The following is a 17,629-nucleotide window of genomic DNA, read 5'->3' on the forward strand; positions in this document are numbered from 1 at the left end:
CATGCTTCCCTCCAGTCTGCTCTCAACTCCTCTGCTGCCACGCTACTGCAAGGGGATCAGGGAGCTCTTGTCATATAGCATTGAAGAAGGTTGAGTTTCTCATCTTCGGCACATATGTGATGCAGGTACAGTCAGTAGATGTATTTTATAGCTTTTACATTATTGACCTTCAATGTAATTTCTTTAAGTGCTGCTTAGAATTAGCTCTTTTCCTTGTCACTGGTAATTACACTAAAGCTTTCATAGTCAACTGTAGAGCAGAAAAACTATATTCACGGACAGCTCGATATCATGGAGCTGTTTTTCATAAACCACTTTCATTAGGAGGAATGTCACACAGTCTAAGACACACGTTACTCTAAACTGATTTCCTCTAACAAAATTACTGTTTTCCTGTTTATATTTAAAGAAGCAAGTCTTCCCAGGCATTACACTATACAATGTTTAACTGATATGCTATGATGCATTTCAATATTTTTATAAGTTAAAGGCCCAAGCATAAAATTTGTGAAGAAAATGAAGAGAAACTATAATATAAATTTAAGACATAAATCTGTTTTAATCTTTTTGTGGATTCCCTTAGTCTGTGTTCTTTGAAGGCATTAATTCCTACAGTGCATGAAATGAACGCCGCTAAAGTTGTCAAAATGTTTCAAAAGTACCAAAGCTTAATAAAATCGATCCATTCCATCTATGCCTTGGCAATATTTCTGTACTGCAATGTCACTAACATATTTGAGCAAATGAAACAGTGTGCAGGGATTTGCCTGGAATTTTTGGTCATTAAAACAAGAAAGCAGCCATTGTTGGGTACCAGGGCATATTCTGGTACGGTAGTATTTGAAAAAGTAGCAGTATTGTTTAATTTTTTTCCAGAAGAGTAAGGCAACTGTTCTACATTTAACTGTTCTACAATTAAAAAACAAATGGCTCTGTCTGTATCTGACTGACTGAGTGACTGACAGACTGAGTGATACTTCTTTCAGAGTTATATCACACAGAGTTGGGTTTGCTTGTACTAAAAGCCGTCAGTAATGCCTGCCTCCACTGTGGTTATTAGAGCTATAAGTACAGAGTTGCACTATGGGCGGGGTTTAGTTGTACTGAAAGCCTCTGTTGAATGCCTCCACTAATACCTCAGAGATAGTTTTGGCATTGTGTCCTTTTTACTAGAACTGGACCACATCTCTGTATGAAATAAAGAATTAAAACCACCCTGTAAGCTTTTCAGGTTGGGAAAGATGTTTTCGCTCTTCTGCTGACCTGCTTGGGCATGAGTATGTGATAGTTAAGGGTGAAAGGGTTTCTTGTCGTGTGAATGCTTGTACACAATGGCTGCCAGTGGAGCGGTTAACTCCAATTAGCCACAGCTGCACTTTTGTCAAATCTGGACATTTCTTTGTTAAAACAAGCGCAGAGAGCAACTCTGAAAGCTATCCGTGACAGAAAAGATGATTTTGTTTTCTGTTTCGGTATGGCGTTCTGATCATTACGGTAGGCTTGTCTGGTATATGCACGACCGTCTCTCTCTCTCTCTCTCTCTCTCTCTCTCTCTCTCTCGCTCTCTCTCTGATACAATAAAAGATATATTATTAAAGTTCTCAATTTTTTCTATTCATGTGATTAATGAAACGTAATGATAGCATTCAATACCTTAAACACATCACAATGCTATGTGACATGGTCTAATGAGCTTTTATCTAGCAGACTAAAATAAATATTTGCAATATTTGTTATTTTATTTAACTAACAGGACTCGACGTGCCTCTATAGTGTTGACTTTGGCAGCTATTTTAGATTTAGTCTTGATTTTTAGAATTAAATATTGATCAGTTTTTGGCACAATTGGTCACTTTAACCTTTTAAATTTTAGTCAATAAATAGTCCTTACATTTTAGTCTTTACACTTAGTGAGTACATTTATTTTCTTTGAACTATTTAAGAAGACGGATTTTAATATTAGCATAAATATAAAACACTGATATGAATGCACTTACGAAACCTTTATATACTGATGAAAATATTGACTTCCCTTGTATGCACAGTGAAGTCCTGTTTAAGTCTCCTCAACAAAACTAAAAATACTTTTATCAGAATTTTTATGAAACTCTGATATAAATCATCATCTATTTTTAGCCAGGCTTAGTCTTCACTTTCTCATGGAAAAAAAGGGTAGTCCCCGTATAGTCATAATTTTATTCAACAAAATTAACACTGGATACGATTCACTACAATATATGACATGATACTATACAAAATAGTATGATACAGTATGACTTGGCACTGCACAGCATGGCATGACATGATATGCTGGTATGATGTGAAATCATACCACACCATGTTACACAACCACAGTTGGTTAGTTGGTTTTTATTTATATCTATTCCTCCTGTGTTTAAAGTTTCTAGTACCCACTGGTAATCTTTCTGGGAGTTGGGATCCTGACTTTAAAAACCACTGTTATAGGTTATATGGTATAAAATGATCAACTTAATTATCTTATACGTCTACTACCTAATGTGGTTATTTAAAAAAAGAATATATATATATATATATATATATATATATATATATATATATATATAATTTTAATCTATATTCTGCAATAGGACTGACACCTCAGACACCTGCCTCTTTAAGCTAGAAAAAACCCTGCAGGATGTTAATGTTGTCTTGATAAATCTCACCAATCTCTTTAATAGTGAGTATAATTAAAATAAAAACCAATTTTTAATCCTTTTACCACATGCTGCTGTACATTAGAGGGAGGGAAGAATTATAAGGCTTATCAAATGTGTTTACTTGATTGCCTTGCAAAAGAGAACATAAAAAATCAGGTATAACATGGAGCCTGATCCACACCAGCATAACTCTGATCACTCGACAAAAGACACACTATCTTTCCCTAATGCCTCCTCTTCCATTTGGCAAAGCTCTCTGAGTGTCCAAGAGGTGTTCTTATCCATTTAATATATGCTCACAGTGTATCCTGTCAAATATAGATTTGAATCAATAGCACTCTGGAGTGGCTCGTTAAACTTAAATCAGCTTGGAAGTGGTGCATGCCTGCCTCACAGCTGCTGTCATTAACCACTGCCTCGCACATTATTGGAGAAACGTCCTTGTGTGAGCAGATTCGCCAGTTTACCTGAGGACTGTCGCTTAGAGCTCACATGGAAGATGAAGTGCAAACAGATGAGGTACAAGCAGACCACATTCACAACAACCACACCCATACAGGAAAAAATTTGAAAGTATAATCAGCTCAGTATCAGTACACTTAAAAATTTTCTGTCACAGGTTTGCAATTTCAAACTTTACCGTATAGTAACATCATGTTTTCAACATGAGCAGTTCTCAGGCTGGAGAAAGTCGTCAAAACACATCTCCTACAAAATATAACTCACCTATTGTTATCTATGTGTTTAGTTTTATCTCAAAGTGAAATACACTATATGGACAGAAGTATTTAGCCACCTGACCATCACACGAATAAGGACTGTAATGTCATTATATTTAAATACATGTACTTCAATATGGAGTCCTTCTTTTGCAGCTATAACAGTTTCCAGTCTTCTTGGAAGGCTTTCAACAGGATTTGGAGTGTTTTAGTTGGCTATAGTGCCCATTCATTCTGTAGAGCACTTAAGAGGTCGGGCACTAATATTGGATGAGAAGGTCTGACTCACAATCTCTGTTTCAGTTCATCCAAAAGGTGCAGGTAAGGCTCTGTGCAGGCCAGTCAAGTTCTCCCACATCAAACTCAGTGTAAAAAGTCTTTCTAGTTCTTGCTTTGTGCACTGGGGAACAGTCATGTTGGAATAAAAAAGTTGCCACAAAGTTGGAAGCATAGCGTTGTCCAAATGTCTTGGTATGCTGAAGCATCAAGATTGTCCATCATTGAAAATAAGGGACTGGAAAAACAGCCCCATACCATTATCCCTCCTCAATCAAAGTTCATAGTTGGCACAACGCAGTCTTTCAGCTTATGCTCTTCCAGCATCCTCCAAACTCAGACACGCCAATCTGACGGCTGAACACAGAAGCGTGATTTGTCAGTCCACAGAACACGTTTCCACTGCTCCACAGTCCAGTGTCAGTTTGCTTTACACCACTTCATCCTGTGCTTGGCATTGGACTTGATGATGTGAGGCTTGCATGCAGCTGCTTAACCATAGAAACCTATTCCAAGACGCTTCTGCCACACAGTTTTTGTGCTAACATTAACGCTGGTGGAAGATTGGAACTCTTAAGCTACGGAATCAGCAGAGCATTCGTGAATTTATGCACCACGTGCCTCAGCAGTTGACCCATCTCTGTGATCTTATGTGATTCATGGCAGAGTCGCTGTTGTTCCTAAATGCTTCCACTTTCTAATATCACTTACAGTTGACAGTGGAATATCCAGCAGGGGTGAAACTTCACCAACTGTCTTGTTGCACAGGTGACATCCATCACAGTACCACGCTTGAAGTCACTGAGCTCTTCAGAACAACCCATTTTGTATCCTAGATATTGGCAAAAGTAGACTACATGGCTAGGTGGTTAATTTTACACACCTTAATTCAATAACTAGAATGTACGTCACCACTTCATTGCAAACCTGTCTCATTCCTCTCTCCTGAGCCTTGAGAACTTGCAAACAGACATGCATGTTTTGTGCATGTGAGAAGGAGCTTGGACTTGTTGTGGATTCGACCCCCAGTTCACATGTCAATGTGTCTTTGGGCAAGACACTTAACCCTAGTTTTCTCCCACTGCTTCGGTGGCGTGTAAATGTGTGTGGATGCCATTGAATGGGATTCACTAATACTGATGGCCAATATTACATGGCAGCTTGAGGAGTGAACGGTGTGAACGCTGTGATTGGGTATGAATGGGTAGGTGTGACCTGTAAAAGCACTTTGAGTAGTCAGATGACTAGACAAGTGCTATACAAGCTCAAGTCCATTAACCATTTAATAGCTGGAATTGCTCTTCACTATCTCTCACTTAATGATGTTTTTCTCAGATTTTACCCTCAAATAGATACTTCCTCAATAAATGAAATACTGGACCTAAGACAGACCATATTAACCTTTGATGAAGTACAGCAAAAGATAATCAAAAACTTGGTTCTTTTTGGAAAGTAGGAAAAACATATTTAAAGCCCACTGACATTTGTATTAGTGCTATAAAAAACAGAGCCTTATTAACATCTTACTTGCTTTTTATGTTAATCCAACTCCCTTCTTTGTCATTTAAGTCAGGTTTGAACAAAAACATGTATGCTGAGGTGAGTTCTGGACCATGCATGTAATTTCCTGATATACCAGCAAAAGAGATAATGAGACAAAAGAGTTGAGGAAGTTTGATGTGAGTCAGAACCTTGGTCAGCTTTTTCTTCCCCTGTCATTTAAAAGATGTCTAATGTGTCTAAAAACGCTTTTTAAAGATTTTCAAAAGATGTCTTGCATTAACACATTTGTACTGAAACCAGTATCACGAAATCTAATCTAGTCTAGATGTAATTATGGGTGGAACTTCTGTTGACAGAAGATGTAGAAGACATATATTTTTCATGGTGCCTAACCATAGTGGCTAACAACCAGTAACAGTTGTTTTGAAAGTTTAAATTTAGTAAACAGCATTTTAAAAAATATAAAACATGTTTAACTAAATTACAATATAGGTTGTAAGTTATGGTATATTTTCTGAAATGCCTTTTGCACCACCACACAAAGCTAAATTTGTGGCTTTAACAGTTGAGTTTTTAAACATGTGGTCCCCTGCCTGACTGCATCAAGAATTCACTTCTTCCAGAATTGATCTGGAATTCCAGATTTACCAGAGGTGACTCACATATATCATGGATATTAATAAAAACACTATTATGGACTAAAAGAGACATTTTTATTTTAAAAAAATTAGAATTTCAGACCATCCAGATAATAAAATGTTTGATAATCCTTTGTAAGAATGCTAATAGTTTTACAGTTTTAACTTAGCTCATTTTATAATAGACAGTGTTGTGCCATGACAGCTCCTTGGGTTGTTGTGCAGGTCATACTTCAAAGTACAATACACGGTTAGCCACCAGCTAACAGCTTGACAAACAACTTAGAAACCAAAACACAATGTAGTGATAAGAGATATAAAAGCCTTGACTGGGCTGACTGAGCACAAGCTTCAGCTCTTTATTCATGTGGATTACAGTGACTTCACTTTAATATGCCTCGTTTCCTTTGTTGATTTAAGGTATGATTACAAATGAAATATTCCATTATGTATTACACATAATAACTTCTTTGACATGTGGAAATGATCTGAAATACTGTTGTGAAATGTTAGATAACCTATCGATAAAAACAGAGGGGCAGAATTTGAGAAGTCTCATTTCAGTTTGACCAGTAAACTAAGAAAAAATAAATAAATGAAAACATGAGCAAGCAAAGCTAAGTGTTCACATAGTTACCACACTGAAGCCTCTGTAAGAAAATACATGAGCTTTGTATTTAAACAGAAATCAACAACAAAGATTCTGAACTTTAATAAGCAGCTGCTTTACTACAACGACGAAAAACCTTAAGGATCCATCTGCTAGTTTGTCAACCAGATGAGGCAGCAGAGGTACAGAGACCAAGCAAAGTCATGCCAACCTTGTCCTCCTGTCTAATTCCATCACTCTGATCTATAGGACTTTCACCAACAGACAGTATAAAACACGGACCTAGTCTCTGTGGCATCACCTATTGGTTCCTACAGAGACATTCTGAAGCCAACGATCATGGTCGCCATGTTGGAAATGGAGTTGCTGAAAAAAAGACAAAAAGGTGGAGCTGAGGTTGATCTCAAGACTTCAGGCAAACAGCTACAACTGTGCAAATGTTATTCATTACTCTTCATATTTTTACTGTAATTAGTTTTAAATTAGTTTTTAAACTTCTGCATTTGCTTCTATTTTCATCACCACCATTACCAGATGCTAATTAGGAGACCATCACCAACAAGTGAGCACCACTAATATAAAAGGATGTGTGGCTAGTTGGCAATGTTTTGGAGGGTTTTTCAGGTTTATGACAGAACTGGGACAGTGCGGCAGTGTATGAAACCATGGGGAATTATATAACATCTTTCTTACGACTGAGAAAAATTCTTAATCTAAAGAAGACTCTGAGACTTAACCCAAAGGTCTGGAAAAACTGGGTTGACAATTTGATAAATAAAGAATATGCTTTTGATAAAAATAATGAGATTTTTGGCAAATGTGTTGCCTTTAATGGCACACCTTTGCTGCTATGGCATTGTGTGTGTCATACTAAAAGGTTTACATATAAAACATTTCCTCTGTTGGCTCTCTTAAATGGCCTCTGCCTAAATCCTCTAAGTAATGTCTCTCTTGTGTGTTCCTCTCAGTTTTTCAACAGCATTAATAAATTAAAATACAGAGAAGTAAGTAATTCATCCAGTCTCCTGTAAAGCTCATTGCACAGCCACGCCTTATGGGAAAGGGTTAACTGCACCAGCTACAATAATGAGAGCGCAGTGAGACGTGTGAAGTAATTAGTCAGTCTGCTCTCCAATATTTACCCAGTTAATTATTTGTGAGTATTACTCTTGTCTTCCCTTCAGATGGCTGCCTGTGTTGTTTTTTCCACGCCATTTGTCACTGTCCACCTCTTGTGGGTTCTCATCCCTTCTTCCTGTCATTTTTTTTTCTTTCTTCTGTAATGGCGAGAGAGTGGCATTTCAGTGAACCTGTGTCACTGGAGGTGTTACACCGCTGTCCCTGGTTGTGTGAGGTCATCTATGATTATTTATTCATCTGTCTGTTTGTCTAATGTTTGTAGGAAGATGTGAAAGTGGTTGCTAACTTTCCGCAGTGATGCACATCATAAAAGGTCAAACAGCCAAGTGAGAAAGGAGAGGACTCCTCAAGTTCAAAGGTCAATGCTGTGCTTCAAGTTAATTATAGAAGCAAAAATAGAAAGAAGTTCTTTGAAATGAAGTTACTAAAGTACACTCAAATAAGAAACTTCATATGATATAAAGTTCCACCATCATAGGGGTGGACAGATAGTGTTAACACTACAACCTTAAAGACTGTTTAGGAATAGTTTAACATGTTATCAAATGCCAAGTTTGACTGAGAGGGGTCAGGCTGCAGACCCTACATCTCTGACAGCCACTCTCACAGACTGTTCATCTGAGACACCATGTACACTATATTGCCAAAAGTATTCACTCACCCATCCAAATAATTGAAATCAGGCGTTCCAATTACTTCCATGGCCACAGTTGTATCAAATCAAGCACTTAGACATGCAGACTGTTTCTACAACATTTGTGAAAGAGTGGGTCGCTCTCAGGAGCTCAGTGAATTCCAGCATAGTACTGTGATAGGATGCCACCTGTGCAACAAGTCCAGTCGTGAAATTTCCTTGCTCCTAAATATTCCACAGTCAACTGTCAGTGGTATTATAACAAAGTGGAAGCGATTTGGAATGACAGCAACTCAGCCACGAAGTGGTAGGCCACGTAAGATGACAGAGCGGGGTCAGTGGATGCTGAGGCGCATAGTGCGCAGAGGTTGCCAACTTTCTGCAGAATGAATCGCTACGGACCTCCAGTCTTCATGTGGCCTTAAGATTAGCTCAAGAACAGTGCGTAGAGAGCTTCATGGAATTATTTGCGAAGGCTTATATAAATGTAATGTCTATGCAATTAAAAGGGAGCTCTAGCTATCAGCCACTTTGAATGAACAAATGATGCATGAACTGGCATAGTGCTTTTGTAGCCATATGACCACTCAAAGCACTTGAAACTACATGTCGAATTCACATGCACATTAAAAACTGACATAAGAGGCTGCTGAATTACTAAACTGGCATTCAGTACTGTTTAAATCTTAGTAACACACCACAGTCAGTTTAGGGTCCTGCCCATGGTATGTGACTGCAGAAGCTAGAGACTGAACCCCCAAATTCCCAAACATTTTAGCCTGTGACCCCTTAAACAATGGTGCCTGAGACTGCAGATCCCCACTGTCCCTGGAGGTGGTAAACACTTCAAGCCCTAACCTATTTTTAATCATTTTGTCTCACCTGGACTTACTGTCTTAAAAAGCTTGTAAAACATCAACTCTGTGGTGCACAGTCAAGCTCTAAATGTTCTTTTTTCTGCATATCCTGGGATTTAAGAATATGTAAGTTGTAGTAATGTCACTTCAATTATAAAAAAAAAAATTATGGGACTATGAAGACAGAAGAAACAACTAGATTGACATTAAAAACTCCAAGATTTTCATTTGTGACACACACACACTAATGACGAAGACTCTTTTACATTAATATGTTCTCCTATCTCCTTGGGACCAAAAAAAAAAAAAAAAAAAAGACTTCAAAATGTACAAATGTACAAAAAAGTCTTTGGATTTTTTTGTGTTGTTCTATCTGTGCCATCTCTCAAAGCAGGTCCTGTCTGCAGTGACCTTTGGGGGCACATCTAAGGCTCCACATCATTTGGCTGGGCTCTAGAAAGCTCCACCCTTTATTCCCCATTATGGGCAACCTTGCTCACGACTAGGGCCTTCCCAACACTGACATAAAAATGCAAGTATCTCAGGGTATAGCCTCCATGTATGTAGCATGAGTGGACACGTTAAATTGAATTAATAATAAGTTATAATGATGATGTACACACTAATGATGTCTGTGTGCACAGCAGACCCCTTCATTTAAGAATATTTACAATAATGGGTATAATATACCATTAGAAATAATTTACAAATGTTTATTAAAGGCCACACACAATCCCCCTCTCAGTGCCCTGTGACACTAGAGGTCAATGGTCCATCTTTGGTTCCACTTTAGGATCCATTGAGCTACATTATCTTATTCTGGATACCTTTCAAGTGGATTCATTTTCTGACTCATTCTTACCCTTATTTAAATAACTGAACCACCAAACCCTGGAGTCTGAGCATGAGTCACTATGAGATAACCAAGTAACAAGCAGACTGCTGGTAAGCAGTTGTCAAGTTAACTGTTTACCTCTTTAGAAATTAAACTAAGAATGATAGTGGCGTCAGTCTTCTCATCAGACGCTAAGCAACAAATTTAACAAGCTAACATTTTCAGAATGTTTGCTTTTTTCTGAAGAAGTAGAAACCATGGTTTTTCACCCAACTTTGCCCAGACCTTTTACAACCACTCTCCCATTGAAATTTCCCAGAAAAGTCTGGATGAGCTGCGTAGTGAATGAAGCAGGTAATATGCAGGAAAAATCACTGCCAGTGAGTAAGCAGGGGTGATGATGTTGATATCTCATGACTGCTGCACAGCTGGTTGGATCTTCATGCACATAATGAATCTGTCTGATGCTCTTTTCTTCTTGCCAGCTTGTTCTTTTCAATTCTTTAAATCATGTGAATACATGCAGAGCACTGATATAAAGACAGATCTGTCATTATAGCCTCAGACTCTTGCTTCGTCCGCCCATCTTAAATACAACAAACATTAAACTGACTTCTGGTTTGCCCTCTTTACATAATGTCTTACCTCCTATGACCACCCCTCACATCTAACAGGGAAGATTTCTTGCTGTGAGGACATGCAGAAGGGCAACTCCTGAAGAGTCTAGGAGTGGGCTGTCCTGAAAATTTCTGGAAATTTGCAGGAGTGTATACGTGAATGGGCCTCTGTTGTTTAATTAAGGTCTCAGACATGGCGGAGATACTGTTTAGCAGTACGCACAGAGGAGGAGGAGGAGGAGTTAAAACAGGGGTAAAGTGGATGGGCTTGGTTGGTTGAAAGGAAGACAAAACAGTAATTATTTCATTATGGCATGACAGCAATAATATTACAGTAGTGCAGTGTGCAATGCGCCTATCTGTGGAACAAATGAGCTCTCCCCCAGGAGAGCAGAGCGAAACACAGAGCCTAAGGTAGGGTTTGCATTGCTGTCTTTCTTTCTCTCTCTCACACACATGCAGGCTTTCTTTTCCCCGTCTTCAGCTCCTGTTTTAATATTCTCATTCATAGCACATGCAATTATTTTAAAAATAAATTTAGCCCAGATAAAAAAAGAAAAAAATGAGGCCTCTTGGGTGACGCAAATGACTTCCTTGTTTTTATTAGAAGACAAGGTGTTTATTAGGGGCCTTGTTGGCTTACTGCAGGAGGTTTCTGAGTTTGAGTAATTGTCCAATTAGGTGTAATTTCAGGATTGGTGCTAACCCAGGCGATTGTGCTGTAAGAGGAAGACTACCACCGGGACACACATTAATGAATCCCACTGAGACCTGTCTACCTTTAAGAAAGAGAGACTGTGTCTGCTTCTGTTTCGCCTTCCCAAATCTTTTTAACGAGGCATTATAACTGGGATTTACAATTGAGACAAGGCACTTCTTTTCCCTCCCCCACTTCATTGTTTCTTATTCTCCACCGTCTGTGCACTGGCTTACAAAAATAATTTATCATTCATGTTATTTCAGTTCTCTGAGCAATTGCCTCTTATTCAAACAGAAAGGTTACCTTAATTGTTATGTAGCTCAGCTATTTATGCCCTGGCATAAAAATGCATGTTTGCTGCTTCATGGAAAGGTCACTCATTACAACCCAAAGAACTTTTTCTCTGTCCGCGTGGGCTCCTCAAAGAGTTTGCTGGCTACTTTACATTGGGAGATGGATCAAGGTTTTCTGAAAGGTCTCCAGATGTCGCCTCCCATCCAGTGATGCACTGTCTCCCTGTCTTTGCCTCTGTCTCAGCACATCATTCTCTTTTAACTCCAAACACATTGTTAATTATTTCATTAAGGATTTTTTTATTTGCTTTCCTGCTGAGAGTGAGAGATAAAACGTGCACATAAGTCAATTAAACAACTACTAGAGTTAGGCCCAAATATAAAAAATAATAAAGAAGCCATTACCTAATAACACTTCCACTTTAAGGAGGGGTGTGTGATAAACATTAATGCAACATACTTCCATAAGCTTGTCTTGGCCGAAAAAAACGTAGAATCCAAGAATAAAGAAAATACTTGGAAATACAACCTCAACAATAAGGAAGCAATATCTCACAGTAAAGTGAAAACTTTTCGGTTAAAAGTAAGCCAAGGTCTGGTTTCAAAATGGGAGATAAATTCTGCCACAAGGGGGCTCTCAATCAAAACAAAAACAAAACAGCATAAGTCCACCTCCATATCATGATTGATAAAGTCTGTTTTTGTTTCATGGACAATTTTCACATAATTAGGGAGAAAAGCTGTTAAAAGTGGCCTCCTTAGTTTGCACTGCAAGCAATCCCAGAATGCAATGTGAATAGCTTGAGTGAAAAAAAAAACAGGAAGGCCACTTTTAACAGCTTTTCTCCTTTCTAATGTGAACTGCATCTATGAGACAAAAAAAATGGTTACTCTTTAAAAAACAAACCTAATGGAGTACAGCTCTTCTTGAACAGAGCCCTCAATTTAAAATGAGGAGTAATTACATGGCTGGGTGAAGATGAGAGGCACATCTCTTCTTGGCTTGAACATGTCCTGGGGGCCCCACTGTTACAGGTGGGGATGGTTGGGATGGGGGCAGAAGAACGGCCAGCTGGTGGTGGTCCATCAAAAGTAAGACGGATAGAGTGTGAATGACATACAGCAGCAGAATGGCAGCTTTTAGTAGAATTCATATTCCTTTATTTCGCATTCTTTGACACAACACCCACAACCATAGATACGTTTATCGCTGAAATAAACATATCGTCTCCCCCACTTGTAGCTCTGTCTTGGCAGAGCACAACTGTAAGAGATATGTTTCTGAAAACTGCTGGAAATATTTTGGTAATGTGAGTACAAACCCAAAAGAATATTCAGGAGTAGTCATTTTAACTATTGTTTACTTGGGCTGTTAGCATTTATGCATTAATCACAGTTAAGGTTAATCAATAGTGCACTCAGTTTCTTAAAACTGTGTTTTTACACACACTTATCTATATTTATATCTGTATTTTTTTATTGATTTTATTGGTCAGTACCTTGCTCTCTTTTTATGTCCTGATTGATGGAACCTTGAGTACTTTCATCTTTAATTCGTTTTTTATTGTTTTGGGCATGTTGTGTCTCTTTTCAGGGTTGGAGTGAGGTGGGTGGGTGGGGGATTCATGTTTTGGTAGATTTTAAAAAGTTTTTATTCCCGTTGTTTGTTTCATGTTGCTTCTGTCATGTGACATGTATGTTATAATGGATGTTAAAATTCACTGCCTCCAAAACAAATTGACCTACAGGTACCAATAAAGTAATCTGAACCTGAACATCTCCTCTTTTACTGTTTCCTTATTTTCATTGCTCTTTCCTTTTTCTGTGGTAAAGTTTATGATTTATTCTTCAATCTACCCAAACTTCCTTGACCTTCCAAAGCAGATGGGTTTGCCAGACTCCATGTCCGTCATCAGGCAAATCCGTCTTCCAATGCTCCAATCTACAATATCTGAGCTGCACCGAACACAGTTCGAATCATTCAGCGTCATTTAAGGAGAACGAGGTTGTAGCTGTGGGCGGAGTTCAGTTATACTGGCTATTTGCAATGGCTGCCTTCAGTGAGGTGATTACTATGGATGTAGCTACAAAACAGCATCAGTTTTACCAGAACTGGACCACATTTCTGTATGAAAAATATGTTTAAAACAAAACTAAAAGCTTTTCATGATGAAAAGATGATTTCGCTCTTCTCCCGGCCTGCTTGGACATGGGCTTACAATCACCAGGGGGAGTTTTACTGGTATATCTAAAAGCTGCTGCTGCAGTAGCTGTTAGCTCGATTGCAGCTGTAGAAAAGTGGCAGCTTAATCAGAACTGGACCACATTTTCTTTTAAAACAAGTACTGAAAGTCACACCAAATGTTTGTCTTGGTAGAGAAGATGGACACATCTCCCAACCAGCCTTGGCATGAATTTTATTCACAGTGAAGCTCTGCCATTCACAGCTATGGTAGTGGTAGCCTGTCTTGTTGCTCTGATAAACCCATCATGAATGTGACAAACATTCCTCCAATCACCTTCTGAGAATTTTTTTAAAAGTCCTGCCCTTCCCAAATGCTTTCTATGGGAGCTTTCTCAAATGAATGTGAAATATATTTGTATTTCTATTTTCCTGTTTTTACTGTGTTGCTCTGTGCTGTGTCCCATGCTGATAAAGTAAGGGCTAAGTTGTTTATTTTCCTTCACTTTTTTAATCATGCAGTTTAACATTTGCATTAAATATCAGCTTATCTGTCTAGATATTGGTTATCGGTTTTATGTGCTCTTTCTCCACCTTTCAGAAATGTGTGCTGAAACAAGCCGCTCTCAGATTTTCCCCTCATGATGTCATGTGGGGAGTTAGCTCTGCCCCCAGGTTCGGCTGGCCCTCCCTGTTTGGAAGAAAGTTCCGCCCTCCTCTCAGCTGCCAGCTTAAAGGAGGATCAGGAGAGCCACGTCCATTTAGCCACATTCATTTCCTGAGAGGGGTGTGGTCAGGGGCGGAGTCAGACAGCTCATTAACATTTAAAGCCACAGACACAGAAACAGCTTGTTCTGAGCAGGGCTGAAACAGGGTTGTTTTTTTTTAAGACATGCATCTAAAACTGGAGTGGTTTTTCAGCAACAAACTTTACAGGCATGTTTGGGACCTCTAAGACCAATATAAACTTGTCTTAAAGGGGTAAAATATGTGACCTTTAATAAGGGACATAGACAGTGACCATCATTGTTTGAACTCAATGCAGTTATTTCACAACTGTTTTTTATCCTGCTTCCCAGGCAGTTGCTAACACTAGCTTTATTTTTTTAACATTAAAAGCAAGATTGCTACTTATCTATAATGAATCTGCACACTATTTACAATAGGTAAACACTGTGCATCATGTAGACCATCTCATCTGCAATATGAGTGCATAATTTATTATCCAGTTTGTTACAGCGTCTTTGCTGTCCTCACCACCGATCTACCATCTTATGCATTCTTGCAAATACATTAGAATAAAAGTGTAATATTTGATTTTCAACACTTACCTAAAGAGACAGTGTAACCAGAAAAAAATTCCTTGTGCTTATACTCATAACTGAACAGAACAGCTGATTTTGATGATTAAATCTCTACAAAGAGGTATGTATGATCAAACACTGGTCATGCTTCTGATTTTAGACATTGCCATTTTTATGGAAAGAAATACAGCACATTAAATTTAATGTACTTCTTATGCCCATTATTGTTTTTAAATTGGATTTGAGTAGACAATGTTGGGAGAAGATATGAACTAAAATAAAAACACAGAATAAGACAGAGAAAGAAGAGAACAGAACAGGGAGGATCTCTACTAGAAACATAGAAACTGAAATATTAATGAGGGTGAAGTCTGTGATGTTTAAACTCTCGGACAACATCCTCCTGCATGTGTTTGCAGGCCTACTCTTTGTGGACAAATAATATGTGTTGGGCCGGTCTAAAAAATTCAACACACTGCATAATGTACAAAGGCCTGGCACGGAAGAGCGAGGAGTGGGAAGGTGACTCTATCAAAGTGGGCTCTGGCCACACTTGCTCCCTGTGCGACCGTGTTGGTGCACCTGCACGGACTTGATGCTCAGGAGGGGAAAGGTGGAGGGGGAGTTTGTGTTAGTCCAGAGCTGGGTACCTGACCAACAGACCCCAGAATGGACTTCATGCAGGACGTCATTCCCTGAGCCTGTGAAGAGATAAAGCACTTAGCTGCTCATGTGAACGCCAGCAGCACCAGGAGAAAATGTGTCAGAAACTCACATCTAGTTTGGGTTCATGTCAAGGTTGCATTACACCCACCCACCCACCCAGCAGCAGCACCAACACCACCCTCCCCTTTTTTCTCCTCATCCCTTCTCACATTAGAGCCTCTCACAGTTTCACCACAACCACTGACACCACCACGAGCACACTGCATCCTCGCAGCAGCTACCCACCGCTCATCTTCACACTAAACCTTGTCCTTCTTACGTCTCGACACTCCCTCAGAAATAAGCCATTAAAAAAAGAAAAGATTCATGAGCAGCTGGAGCCGCCATGCTGTATGACTGCAGCCATCACAAGCTTCTTTCGCTGATGCGGCCTGACGTCTCAAAAGGCTCCAGGATTCAAAACAAAATCAGGTTTTCCTGATCCAGCGACAAACTGAGCCATTGGGAAGAAGGCGCTTTTGCTAAGACTCTTTGTGACATGATGATTGGGAGACAGGCTCAAATTCCCTATGAATATGGATGCAGCTGTTTATGCCTTGAGGAGAGAGAAAAATCAAGCACATACTCGACTGGTAAATATTTGTTTAAAAAAAAAATCTTGGAATGCTTTTGGCAAGGTAGGCTATATATCTGTTTTGTTGGGGTTAGATTATTCATTTCCAGTGTGTGGGCTTGGACTGTCAGTTCATAGTATCTTAAAAAGGATTATCTGATGCACCTAGGTCTGATTTCAATTTGAATAGGTGTGAATTTATTTTGCAGTGCTCAATATCACATACAAATAAGCCCCCATCCCAACAAACCCCATAATCCAATTCCACCCCCCACCGGAAAAAGGGATGAAATAAGAATCTCATTATACTGTCCTGCTTTATGTTCCCTCAAACAATCTTCTGAATTCAATATCAGAGTGTTTACTTGCAGCTATTCAACGGACAGAACTGTAAGTGAACGACAGGTGATATTTTTCTAATTTCATAAAATTCAGGCACAGAAATTCATCCTGAAAGCTTTAATTCATTTGGAAATAACCTGCACCCCATGTCTTATTTACTGCCCCTGCGACACTGAATTCCTTGTGATTGAATGTGGAGGTATGAAATTAGATTGCATTGTATGTCTCTGGCTAATAATTCCAGATGGAATAGCTCCTCACTCTGCTTGACATGATGCACCCGGAGAGAAATATGGAGGCAGAGAGGGAAAGTTAAGGTTGCTTAGGTTCATGCGGAGGCCTTAGAAGCACAATGAATCAAGCTTTCCTAAACCTTGGGAGTGGTGAGGACCTGTGTAATTTGCTGTGAGAAGTGTTCTCTGAGGAGGCTTGCGGTGCTTCTGGTCTGCCCTCTTCTGTGAGTACGCTGTGATGTGATGATAAGATGAGGTGTCCTGTTTAAGAGCTTGATTAATGGTGGAGGAAGAGATGGCCTCTCAGCACAGATACTGTTTGCCTCTTCTGAAGCACACTTCTGTTCAGACAGGGGAGCACTCCGGGGGTGCTCCAATTCATCCTCAGCACAAGCCCCCAAATTACCGACACCACAGCCACCGCGGCTCATCTTTACTTAAGGCGTAATGGCAAAGATCACGATCAATTTTCACAAGTCCATTGGAGCGGACTCCTTCATTATGTTTAAAAACCAGTAACACCGATTGATCCGCCATGAGTGCATGGTATTGATAAATAATTAAAAAGCTCTCAGTTTAATTTGGGGGTAAGTAGAGGATGGAGAGTGCCGGGTGGGGGTCGGGGTTGTGTCAGGCCAGTGGGCTCTTAGTTGGTGTAATGAAGCCTGGCCCCCTGCGGTGGCACACCCAGCCTCTGCTCCCCGTCTGCCTCCCCACTTTGTCCCAGTGGACGCACAACCAGCTGGATTCGTCTGCCATATTCGCAGCAATCAATGCAATCCGGCT

This window comes from Cheilinus undulatus, linkage group 1, assembly GCF_018320785.1.
Source record: "Cheilinus undulatus linkage group 1, ASM1832078v1, whole genome shotgun sequence".
NCBI classification, from domain to species: domain Eukaryota; kingdom Metazoa; phylum Chordata; class Actinopteri; order Labriformes; family Labridae; genus Cheilinus; species Cheilinus undulatus.